Consider the following 13,579-nt stretch of genomic DNA (forward strand, 5'->3'; position numbering starts at 1 on the left):
TAATCCTAGGATTAGGTCCCCCCCCATCCTTGTCACCACCTACTAGAGGCCTATTTATAGCAGTTCCTTTTACCCAGTGCCTCAAGTCCAGCTTAGGCAGAAAAAAAGGTTGCAAAAATATAAAGCAAACATCAGAACCAGACTCAGATCTGGCATTGATGTTGGAATTCTCAAACTAAGAATTTAAATCAACTATGATTAATCTGCTAAGGGCTCTAATGGATAAAATAGCACCACTCACTAGGCAAACAAACCTCCTTCCCAAAGTGATTTAACCCATTTACGCTCCTGTATGAGGTCCTATCATTCTATATCCTTACCAACTCTTAGTATTGCCCGAGTTTTTAACTTCTGACAAACTGGGGGGTATGAAAACATCTTTCTGTGGTTTCAAATTGCAATGTATTAAGTTCAGCATCTCTTGATACGTTTACAAAACATTCCTATTTCTTCTGCGAAAGGCTGATCATACCTTTCACTTTTTTTTGACTAGATTGTTCATCTTTTTATTGGTTTGCAGAAGTTATTTTCTAGATATTAAATATCTGTCAGTTCATTGCCCTTAATCTTCTGACTTCCGCTAATTTACCCATGGCAGTCAATCAACAAAGGTTAACTTTCTGCAGAAACACTCACATTCATGCCTATCTAATCATCTCAAAATTCTTTTCAGAATTCAGCAAGGAAAATTTTTTTAAAAAAATACTTCTGAACACAATTGATATAATTGAACATACTTTTTCTTTTATCCTTACCCCAGAGTTAGGGAAAGTGCCGGAAATGGGTGAGTCTTTAAGGATCAAAAGTTTTCAGCAAAATCTTAGAAGAGGAATTTTGCTCATTCACTGCTTGACTGCTCACCTTTATCTCTGGTTTGACAGCAAAATTAAACATACATATATTTATGTTCATGAATATCCCTAATTCCTTAATTGTATCAGCTCTGAACTGCAGGCAGAAACAGAAGGTGTAGGGGGTGGGAAGGGAGAATGTAGAGCCAGAGGCAAGGAACTTTATTGATGTTGCCTCTGTCTATAGGGTGTATCATATTTTTAGGAAGAGGAGGAAAAAAATGCTTTCTGAACTGGTTTCAGTTACTTACATTACAGAGGGGATATCCATGCCTTGAACAGCTTTCATGGATTTATTTGCCAATTGACATAAATTAAAACCAGACCAAACTTCATTCCTTCTCTTGTGTTTTTCTCCAGTAGATATTCCTTGCCTTCTCTCTGTTCTCTTTACCCTACCCCAACCTCTATCCTCTCAACGTCTTTAAAAATAATTTTGCTTTGCACACATTTTCTGCTTTCTCAGGAAACATTTTCCCATTACTCTAGTTCCCATTCTGCCTAAGGGAACATTTTCTTCTCTCCTTCCATTCCTTCATTTTAATCCTCTCAATTATATAAGCCCCTGCCTAGAATCCCTAATAAACATTCAGAAAGAGGGAGAGAGCTCAGTCTTGTTGATTGAGTGATCTAATTTTTTGTTTGTTTGTTTAAGACAAGGAAACTTTAAGTCTAACATCTTCTTTTAAGAAAAGACTCTTTTTATATTAAGGTGACCATTTACATTTTTGGGGGTCATTTTAACAACAACTGAAGACTCCTTAAAATCATAAAAACTTCTAAGCACAAAATCTTACCCAGTTCTGGAGAGGCAGCCTGCAATGATAGAAAAAAATTTAAAAAAAAAGAAAAATAAAAAATAAAAAAATAAAAAACATTGACCCTAGTAAGATCTGAGTTCAAGTCCCCTCTTCCATCTCTTCTCAGAGGGCAGGACCTCCCTCTGAGCCTGTTTGCTTTTTTTGTAAAGTAATGTACAGGTATGTTATAGAGATTTTCGATGAGATAATGGTCAGAAAAGACTTTGCTCATTGTTCCAGTTAGAGTTTTAGATTAAGGTGAAGGAATTTTTTTTTTTAAGATTTTATTTATTTATTGATGAGAGACACACAGAGAGGCAGAGACACAGGTAGAGTGAGAAGCGGGCTCCCTGAGGGGAGCCCGCTGTGGGACTCAATCCCAGGACCCTGGGATCACACCCTGAGCCAAAGGCAGCTGCTCAACCACTAAGCCACCCAAGTGCCCCAAGGTGAAATAAATTTATTAGGATTTTGGGAGCCAAGAGATGGCTGGAAGATTAGGGAATGCTCATCACCAGAGTACTAGCCACTCTACTCTGCAGACTAAAGAAGCAGCAACTGCAGTGAAACCCAGGGAATAGACAAGGAAATGAATAAGCTAAAACCATGTCCAGTCCCATGGCAGTTACTTATCTAGGGGAGAAATAGTCACCCTTTTAACACCCCAATCTTTGCCCCAACCAGAGAGCCAATTTCCAAAAAAAATTGGGATTCTTTTAGGAAGGGTAAGAGGATGCTAGACGGCCAAAAATCAACCAACGTGAACATAGGTTCTTGGTGCTAATTTCTTTCCTTGAATAAAAAGATTCAAAGAATGAAATTAGAATACCTACCTCACGTAAAATATCAGTCACCTGCAGAGAATGACCCTGTTCCTCTGCCCAAATCTCATTATCCTTTAAAGTTCTATTAAAAAAAATATCACCTCATCTCTGAAACTTTCCTCCATTATCCCAAACTGAAAGGCTTTCTACGCAAAACACCTCCAACCCACACTCCCTCCAATACTGGACATACACTACCTGCTGTTGGCAATCCCAGCCATTGTGTGTATATACAGGTGTGCAAGAGCAACAAAAACCTTACAAAACAATAGTTAGCTTCAATATGTGTGATTAATATTGATGCTTTTCAATTATATTCTATTATTTTTTAATACTGATGATACTAAATTGATTTCAGAACAAACCAATGAGTTGTGACAGTGATAATCACTGACCTAGTGCTTGAATGGGGTCTATGGATTCAGAGGAACCAGGTGTGAGAGCTGTCTCTACCACTCAGATGTGTGGGCTTACATAGGTCACTTTTCCACTCTAAGCCTCAGATTTTGCCAAATAGGAATCATAACCATTTCTTGTACCTAAAATAGCTCTGAAATAATATACCAAAAGTATGAAACATAGTGTCAGTAACATAGTAATGCTAGCTTTTGTTTAATATTGTTAACAGTAAATGCTTAATAATCAGTAGAATTAGAATTGAAGTGTAGAAAACTGTGAAATTGGAAGAAAAGGAGAAATGTAAGCCCAAATATGGTAATGTAACATTCCTCAAACAGACGTGATCGGGCGGCCCAGGTGGCACAGCGGTTTAGCACTTGCCTTCAGCCCAGGGCCTGATCCTGGAGACCTGGGATCGAGTCCCCACATCAGGCTCCCTGCATGGAGCCTGCTTCTCCCTCTGCCTGTATCTGCACCATTCTCTGTGTGTGTCTCTCATAATAAATAAATAAAATCTTAAAAAAAAAAAGGACATGATCTTTTTATAAGCCTCAGGTGATGATACTACTGAGATAGGATTTTCTTCACTTTGCCAGACTATCTGAATGGTTCTCTTTCTTGGAGCATTTTAAAGACAGATAGTGACCTGTGGTTTGGATTTTTCAACCAGGTTATAATTCTCTCCATTGATCCATCTTCTTCCTTCCCGTTCTCCCCATCCACATAGCCCAATCCTGTTTCCCTTCTTATTCTTCATTTCCTCTTGGTACCATAATCTACACAATTCCTCAAAGTAGAAACCTGGCCTCATTCCTCAACAACTCAACCTCCACCCCTAATAACAAATTCTGCCAATTCAGCCTTAGAAGTATCCTTAGGACCCGTCACTTCCTCGGGGTTCATCTGGCATTACCCTCTTTCAGGCTCTCTTCAACGAACTCCCCTTGGACTTTCATGGGCTCCTGTATGGTCTTGCTGCCTATCTCCCCCACCACAAATCCATTTTATACTGTGCTCCCTGAGTATTCTTTCTAAAATACAGATATATCTTCATGTAACTGTTGTGTCTCCCACTTCTGCCACCAACCTGGCTTTATATACAATCCATGGGTCCTGTAGCCTGAAGAATAATCTCCAAATTTCTTAGTGTTCCATCTGAGGCTCCCTATGAATTCATCCTTGGCTGCTTTTCATCTTCATCTCCTGCCACCCATGAACCTTCAGACCCTTTCAAACTCGGTCAGTGGATGATTCACACTCATAAGCCTCCGTGCCCCCGCAACATACTGTTCACCCTCAGCCTAGAATTGTATTCTCCTTTTCTGTATGGAAAACTTCTATTTACATTCAAGTCTTAATCTGTCCATTTATTCAATAAATTTATAGAGCACATAAATGCTCCAAAGTTCTCAGCAATGGGAGTACAAAGGTGAAGAAAGAGTTCTCGCTCTCAAGGAGTTCTGTCTCACAGAACTGTGAAGCCCTGGGCAGGATTAATCACTCTATTCCTCATGCTATCCAAGTACTTTTTTTTTTTTTAAGATTTTATTTATTTATTCATGATAGTCACAGAGAGAGAGAGAGGCAGAGACACAGGCAGAGGGAGAAGCAGGCTCCATGCAGGGAGCCCGACGTGGGATTCGATCCCAAGTCTCGAGGATCACGCCCTGGGCCAAAGGCAGGCGCCAAACCGCTGTGCCACCCAGGGATCCCACTATCCAAGTACTTTATACATAACTTTTAGTGAGGCCTTTATCACATTATAGCCTAGCTCTATGCTTTTGTTACATGTTCCTCATCAGATAATAAATATGCCTCGAAACCAGGGAATATCTTATACTCTTACAATCTCAGAATCCACTCCAGAGCCTGAAATCCAATAAATAATGTCTGCTATAAGAATGAAACTATGAACTATGTAAAATGGAATAGCTTAATCTCAGATTGATTTCAGCAGGACCCCTATTACCAAGTCCAGGTCAAACTGTTTATTTAAATCCTAAGTCTGGTGAAAGAAGGAGTAGAAAAGACAGATGATTCATGTATTTTAGAAATGATTACATTTTATATTCCAAACATTTTTTTCTTCTCCCCTCTGCCCATTATTCGGTTCTTAGGATTGTGGAGGGACTGGTCAAGGAAGAGATAATCATCTTCAAATGTGGCCAGATAAGAGGTATAGGCCCTGAGAGAAACATTAACCTAATGTTTATTATTGGATCATATGTCTTAAAAGACTGCTAAGATTCATGTAAGTAGGGACTGTCTAGAATTCCTATTATAGTTACTTTTAATAATAATGTCAATCATCTCAGCAGGATTTTTTTTATCCCAAACCATAGTAATTATAATTTACTTGACTATGGGACTGCATTCTTCTGACGTGTTAAAACCAGATTAATCATAGCAACATTCAAAAGGTAGCCTGAAATTTTCTAAGGCTTTTTCCCCCCTGGATCTCAAAATGTATTAGCAGTGTCTCTTTTTTTAAAAAAAAGTACTTAGATTTGCTATAGAGTTAGGAGACCAGAAATAAATCCATATATCCATGGTCAGTTGATTTTCAACAAGGATGCTAAGACTACTCAATGGGAAAAGAATAGTCTCTTCAACAAATCATGCTGGACATTACATGCAAAAGAATGAAGGTTGAACTCTACCTCACACCATACACAAAAATTATCCCAAAGTAGACCAAAGAGATACAAGTTAAAACAAAACAAAACAACAACAACAAAAAAGAACATAGGGATAAGTCTACATGACCTTCGATTTGGCGAAAATTCTTACTTATGACACTAAGAGCATGAGCAACAAAACTGAAAATAGGTAGAATGGATTTAATCAAAATTTAAAGCTTTTATGTGTCAAAGAACACTTTTTGTGCATCAGGAAAATGAAGATAATTCACAGAATGAAGATAATTGCAACTTATTTATGTGATAAGGATCAAGTATGTAGAATATAAGAATTTTTATGAGACAGCAACAAAATGTCAAACAAACCAATTTAAGAAATGGCCAAAGGACTTGAGTAGATATTTCTCCCAATAGAAATAGACGTACAAGTGGCCAAAAAGGACATGCAAAGATGCTCAATAACATTAGTCACTAGGAAGTGCACATGAAAACCATAACAAGATACCATTTTATGCCCACAAGCGTGGCTATGTTTCAAAATAAAAAAGCACAGGAGTTGGTAAAGGTTACGTAGAGAAGTTGGAACCCTCATACGTGGCCAGTGGAAATGTAAAATGGTACAGCTGCTGTGGAAAATTATTGGTGATTCCTAAATAAGTGCACTAATCAGGATTCTCTACAGAAAGAGAACCAATAAATTTGTTTTAAAGAACTGGCCCACACAATTATGGAGGCTGAGAAGTCCAATGATATGCCATCTGTAAGCTGGAGACCCAGGAAAGTGCCTCGTCTAATTCATTCTGAGTCTGGGGCCCAAGAACAACGGGAGCCGATGATGTTGATTCCAGTCCAGATTTGAAAGCCTCAGAACCAGAAGCACATAAAGTAAAAAGCAATCAATGTGCCAGGATACTTAAGGATATTCATGAACATAAAATATATGTATATATGTATGTATGTATAGGTTGGATGATCCCACCCATATTGAGGAGAACAACCACTTTACTGACTTCACCAATTCAAATGCTAATTTCATCCAAAAACACCCTTAGAGACACATTCAGAAGTAATACACGTAGACAAATACCTGGGCACCCTGTGGTCCAGTAGAGTTGACACATAAAATTAACCATCACAATAAGTTCAACACAAAATTATCATAAGACTGAGCAATTTCACTCCTGATACTTAACCAAAAGAATTGAAAACAGGTGTTCAAACAAAACCTTTTACAAGAATATTCATACAGCACTATTCACAATAGCCAAAAGATAGAAACAACCCAAATGTCCACCAGCTGATGAGTAGATAAACAGTTGGCTTATCCACCCAACTAGATAGTATTCAGTCATAGAAAGGATTGGAGTACTGATACATACTATGGCATGTGGGATGACCCTTGAAAACATGATCTGAAATGAAAGAAACCAGACACAAAAGGCCACATTTTGTATGATTCCATTCATATGGAATGTCCAGGATAGGCAAATCCATAGAGACAAAAAAGAAAAAAAAATAGATTAGTGGTTGCCAGGGTTTGGAGGCAGAAAGGAGAACAGTGACTGCTTCTTGGGCCTGGGGTTTCCTTGGGGTGCAAAAAATGTCCTGGAACTAGACAGAAGTGATGATTGCACAACACAGTGAATGTACTAACTGTCACTAATGGTACATGTGATGTTATGTGTATTTTACTGCAATTTAAAAAAAAAGGGAAAGATTTCCCAGCATTGGATTTAAGGCCTGAAATTCCCACTTCAGCTTGATGCTGGTATAGAAAGATTCTTTGCCTTTGGATCTAAAAGGTAGTCCTCCCCCAACACACACCTTTTGCCAGCTTTATGGCAACTCACTTCTCCCATGTATAATAAATCTAAGAATAGCTAATAATAGTGTATGCCAGGAATTTTTTTTTTTTTTTTTACTTCTTAAATATTTGGAAAACTCCTGCTCTGTGGCAACCTCTGTATTAGACACTGGAGACACCGTGGTGAGCAAGACAAATGAGAAATTTACTATCAAAGAACTTAAATTATGGAAAAGAGACAGGCAATAAATGAAACATAATTTCACAAGCATCCGTGGTTACAAGGAAAATGAAATAGAGTGTGGTGACAGAGCACGATAGGGTAAGAGGGGCAACCCAGTGGAGTTGAGAGCCTGAATTCATGAAGGAGTAGGGCTGGCAGAAGAGCCTTCCAAGCAGAGGAAACTGCATGCGCAAGAGCCTAAGATGGGTAGGCCAGGGCTTATTCAGAAATGACCAGAGTGGCCAAAGCAGAGTAGGTGGGAGCCGTGGGCATTAATAAGATCCAGTAAAAGCTGTTAGTCATTGGGAAGCCATCATGAGGTTTTTAGGCACAGGAAACCATGATCTGATTGGTGCTTTAAACGGATCCTGGCTCCAGCCACTGCGCTCTGGGAGGATGCTTTGTAGGACACAGAGCAGAAGTAAGGAGACAGTTATGTTAGAGTCCCCATGAGAGGCAATGGTGACCCAGAGCTGTGAGGGAGCAGCAGAGATGGGGGTAAAAAAACCACCCTAGATTCCTCAGTCTGTCCCCTGCCTCCCATCTTTAGCCACTTTTGCCTTTTGGATACGACCTACAATGCCTGGCCCTAAACCCAGCTTTAGGACCCTGCCCCAGCATGACTTTGTAGCCAGCACCTTCTCAAGACTGACTGTGTCCTTGTCTCCTCACCCGGGCTGAGAGACAGAGGTCTGAGAACACCCATGACACAACAACTACCAAAGATCCAAGAAAGAACAATAGCCTGAGATTTCTGCTACTTTCCAGAATGTGGGCTCCATTACAAGTACATTTATCTAGACACTTCCTGTTTATAAAAGGAGGTCCTGCAGTTCAAAGCGGGTCTTGCTTTAGGGACAAGCCATATGTGCTCCTGCACACACGAGAGCCAATGCTTCTGGCTCTGTCATGGTTCCATGCAAGGTGGTCCCTGGAGGGCACAATGTCTTACCTTGGACAGTAGTATATTAATCCCCTTGTCAATGGTGAACCCCAGACCGGGTTCCCAGAGTCTGTTGTTTCTGCTGTTCACCCTTGAGGACTAGCTAAGGAACTGGACCAGAGACAGAGAAAGTGGACAGAGAATCCAAATTAGACAAAGAATTTGGATGAAGGGAAAAGGACACCTGCCTGTCAAGACATGCCTTGGAAACCAGAACCTTCCGTAGGGAAGGCCCAAGGTCCTAAAGGAAGATGCCTCACACAGAGTCCACATTTAAAGAAAAGTAGAACTTTTGTGTACCAAGAAATTGAAAGCCTAAAAAATAAGATTGAGGAGCTTTTGTGAGAGGAGAGAAAGCCGGCAGTGCTAGGAGGCTTTGATTATAACTATTTCATGGGTGTAACAGTTGAAAAGGAAGAGAGGCCGAAAAGCTGGGGAGCTTCAGTTGACTCTTGCAGAAGGCTCAGGGGTGTGGCAGTCAGAAGCTTGTCCAGGCTCAAGGGCCTTCCCCTAAGTTTTCCTAATTTATAAGCAAGTGATCAGGCCCCACATGCAGGCTACTGAGCAAAAGAAGCAGTAATCTTAGTAAAATTGTCCTACTAGAATAGAATTTACCGGCAGGTTAACCTGACATACATAGCTAATGGGGTGCATAATCATGACTGTGCTTTGGGCTAATTAGGCATAAATGGTAAATAGTTTACATAATTAAGTGTAATTGGTGTGACTATTACATAACTAAATACATTTTAGCTTTTCTTTCCTTGCCTTAAGTTTTCCAGGATGTACATTGCTCTCAGTAGGCCGAGTGTCCCTGAGTGTCCCTGACACTCACACTGAATGATCACCATCCCAAGAAACGAACCCCCAAACCAATGGGTGTGTGAATGTCACAGTTGCGCCTCTGCTCCTCCTAAGTCTTGAGGTCTCCCTGGTCCTCCAGCGAGGGTCCTTCTTGGGTAGAACAGTCATTTGGAGCTTTATCATGCAAAAACAGAAAGAAAAATGACACAGAGACGAGGGCTGAGAATTGGGGAAAAGTTTGCAGGGGAAATGACAGAAGTCCTACGAAAGGGAGTCAGGCAACACACAAAAGAGGCATTCTTTTAGAAGTATTCCTGTGATTCACTATTGCATCAAGAAATGCAGGTAAGATCCTCAAGTTATTTTGAAATTTTTTTGATTGCTGAATATTACTATTAGTTTTTTACCGTGATAGAGTGCTGAAACTGGATCGTGTGGATCATGAGATTAGAAGTATGTTCATCATTACCATTATCAATGACACAAATATATTTTAAAGCTCTCAAATATCACTCCATAATCACTTAAATTCTGTTTTCTGTAATTCCCATACTATTTGTCAGGGCTGAGGACCCCTGTGCTGTATCCAATTCTACTCTGCCAGTCTCAATCAATTAAAGATTTTCCTTTTTTACAAATGTGCAAGGTCTTGTGCACATAAAAGAATATTTGCAACTATTTGGTTGATTATAACTGCTAAAATCATAAGTACTAAAACCTAGGTTTTCTCATGTCTTTAGGCTCATTTTATAAATTGAGTCAATCTATTTAAAAAACTCATAATCCTACTTAAAAACTCAAAAAACTAGTAATTCTACCTTAAAAGAAAAATATAATGTATGCCTTTACTTTGTGTTGTGTTTAATTATAAATTTAACAGATTAAATCCCACTAAAGGGTACAACTCATGCATAAATTAATTAAAATGTCTTAAACATTTTGTGACAGTTTTTGATTTGTCAGGTTCACTAGGCCACCAGTCTTCCAGGTAATTAGTCAAACATTAATCTAGGTGTTGCTGGAAAAGGATTTTGTAGATGTAATTAGCATCCTTATTCTGTTCAGTGTAAACCAAGGAGATTATTCTGAATGAGCCTGACTTTGTCAGTTAGAAAAAGGCCTTAAAAGCAAGGGCTGAGGTTTTCACAGGAAGAAAAAAATCCATTCTCTGGATGAAGCTTTGGCCGGTGTTTATGAAGTTACAGCCCGCTCAGGTCGCGATCTTCTCCCCTCATGACCTGCCTTGCAGTCTTTGGATTTGCTCAGCCAGCCCCTACGATTGCATACGCCAGGTTCCCTGTGATAAACCACACACACACATACACACACTCAGCACACACTTCCTACTAGGTCTGCTTTTCAGATGGACTTTAACTAATACAATAATGCATTGCAAATTTGAGATAGCCGAAATTCTCACAAACTTCAAATACCTGACAGGGCAGGCTTACAAACCCCACCAGCAAAATTTCTATTAATTTGATACATTTTTAAAGTCAGAAAAAAGTTAGGTTTTCTTAAATATGTGACGCTTTTTCCAAAACTAATCACGGTCTTACGTTTTTTTAATTTAAAAAATTACAAATCTAATAATAACATTGCAAATTAAAACTGCAAAGCAATTATGCCAGTTACTCTAAACTGTCAAATTTCCTTATTTCAAAAAACTAAAAATAACAAGACAATGGATTGAGAATTGTTTTAAATTTTTACCAGAAGCACACAAAAAAATAACTGTAGGTTTAATTAACTTCGTTGTGTGTGTGCATATATATGTGTGTGTTTGTATATGTATGTGTATAAATATGTATATATGTGTGTGTGTATATATATATTTGTGTAAGTTGCCAAAGCTATAATGTCACTTACCTAACTCTAAAGGTCATAAAAGTAAAATTGAATTTGAATCAGGGTAAATAGCTTTATAATTCAGACAAATGGTACACACAACTGACAGTAATCTCATTCAGACTCAAATGCATTCAAGAGATTTAATTTCACAAATGTGTCAGAGAAGGTTTTAAAGACAAACACTTAAGAGATGTATCTGAATGTGAATTTTGGTTTAACCTAATTAGGTAAATCCTGCTTGAACCTTCCTTGTTTTGACAGAGGGGAAATGGTTGAAATGTTGGAGGTGTCTGAAGTGAAGAGAGGAGGATGTCAATAAGAAAATACAGGGGCAGCAAGTAGAGGACAGAATTTAAGGAATGGATCCAATGGTGGACATGTTTCTGTCAAAGCCTTCATGAAAACCATAATCCAGGCGAGAGCTGGAGGAATGGAGAGCAAGAAGGATAGTTAAGGAAATTTCTTATAGAAAAAGTGGCAAAGCTTGACTAGGCCGAGGAAAATTCTAGTGTGATTTGATAAGCAATGTTTTAGGTCAATGAATTGACTCTAAATCCTACCTATATTTCATCTTAAAAAAAAAACTAGATATGGGGTGCTTGGATGGCTCAGGCAGTTAGGTGTCCAATTCTCAATCTCAGCTCAGGTCATAATCACAGGGTTCTAAGATCGAGCCCCTTGTAGGGCTTTCAGCATGGAGCCTGCTTGAGATTCTTTCCTTCTCCCTCTGTCCCCACCACACTCTCCCCCACTGTCTTGCTCTCTATCTTAGGGAAAAAAAAAAAACTATATATTATGAAGTTAAGGACTTTTTTAAGCAAAATTTGACCAAATGAAATAATTTTTCAATTTTTATTTAATTAATTAATTAATTAATTAATTAATTCTAATTTCTCCTTAAAAAAAGACAGAGGGAAGAAGGAAAGAGAAAGAAGAAAAGAAAAAGAGAAGAGTATAAGAAAGAGAAGGAAACTTCCAAAGGTGAGGAAGAAGGGTCTGAGTTCGTGGAGGCCAGGACTCTGCTTCAGGAGAGGTGAGGCCACCGGAACTCCAACAAGGGAAAATGAAGAGAGGCCTAGGTTTAAAGACTCTAATGGAATTTGGGGTGAAATTTGAGAATGCAGATGTAGAGACCAGTGGGAACGAGAGGAGTCAAAGATGTAAGAAATTTGGAGAAGAGAGAAAGGGGAGCATCTTCAAAAGTGTCATTAGATTTCCTTTAATTTCCTTTGAACAATTCAAATAAAGCATAGAACTACATTTTAATGACTTTTGCTTGCAGGACTGTGAGTCTAGCTGCACCAGCATGCTGAGTCTGGGTCCTGGGTGGCGTGGGATTGATTTTGATCACATATTTTGGAAAGGGATTCACTAAATTCTTAGAACAGAAATGGGGAAGAAGACTGTGCTGCTTGCAAAACTACAGAGATATCAGCTACTTTTCCAACAGAGTCAGTCTGTTCTACAAGGATCATCTTTTTCCTTTTATTCAGGGATAAGAAACCTATCTGCTTTTTGTAGGTTTATATACTTTCCAGGCACTACATTATGTGGATTTCAAAGGAAATTTATAATACTGGTGGCAGTGTCCATTTATTCAGTAATTCATTTGGCAGACATCTGTTAGGAAGCTACTATGTGCTCCGCACTGTGCTAGCTTCTGAGATTAGGGAGATAAAACACAAACTCTTCCTTGGAGAAACATGCAGCCTGCTGGACTGTGAATTCATTCCTCCAATCTTTTTGGAAAGTAATTCACCAACAACTATTAAAAAGCATTCAGGCGCACCTGGGTGGCTCAGTGGCTGAGCATTTGACTCAGTCAGGATCCCAGAGGCCTGAGATCCAGTTCCACATCCAGCTCCCCATGGGGAGCATACTTGTCCTTCTGCCGATGTCTCTGCCTCTGTGTGTGTGTGTGTCTCTCATGAATAAGTAAAATCTTTAAAACAAATTTTTAAAAGCATCCACATTTCACTTTCCCTAGTAAATCCATTCCCAGAAATTTAACCAAATGAAATAATTTTTTAACTTTTCTTTTTAATTAGTTTCCATGTAATTTAAAATTTTAAGTTTTGATAGCTTTAGTCAGATGTCAGTTCAAATCCTGTTTCTGCCACTTATTAGACTGTTGCTTAGCTTCCCACGGGCAGTGCTACTTATAATACAAAGATAATAATTCTAGCACTTCGAGTCACTGTAGGTATTTCCTGAGATAGCATGCATATCATTCATCACTGTGCCTAGGATATATGGCAGATGCCTAATAAACAAACCTGTCTCCCTTTAAGTGGTAACCACAGAAAGGTTACAACTACAAAGACATCTATAAACTTGTGAACATGCTGAGAAAATAGGCACTCAAACCATTCTGCTAAGGTGGTATGGTTATTGGATTGGCTTTTGTTTTCCTTAGAATGTTCTGCAGATGAAACTCTGAG

General features: G+C 38.9%; 1 long non-coding RNA gene across 2 annotated transcripts in view; it reads left to right on the forward strand.

The window, feature by feature from the left end:
- LOC144322266 (uncharacterized) overlaps positions 1-12,407 on the forward strand; it is a 210,493-nt gene extending 198,086 nt beyond the window's left edge. For both annotated transcript variants that reach the window (XR_013387860.1, XR_013387859.1), the window contains exon 5: positions 12,046-12,407. This is a non-coding gene — a long non-coding RNA (uncharacterized LOC144322266). The remainder of the gene's footprint in view (positions 1-12,045) is intronic.
- Positions 12,408-13,579: the final 1,172 nt, after the last annotated feature.

The sequence above is a fragment of the Canis aureus genome, chromosome 10 (genome assembly GCF_053574225.1).
Source record: "Canis aureus isolate CA01 chromosome 10, VMU_Caureus_v.1.0, whole genome shotgun sequence".
NCBI classification, from domain to species: Eukaryota; Metazoa; Chordata; class Mammalia; order Carnivora; family Canidae; genus Canis; species Canis aureus.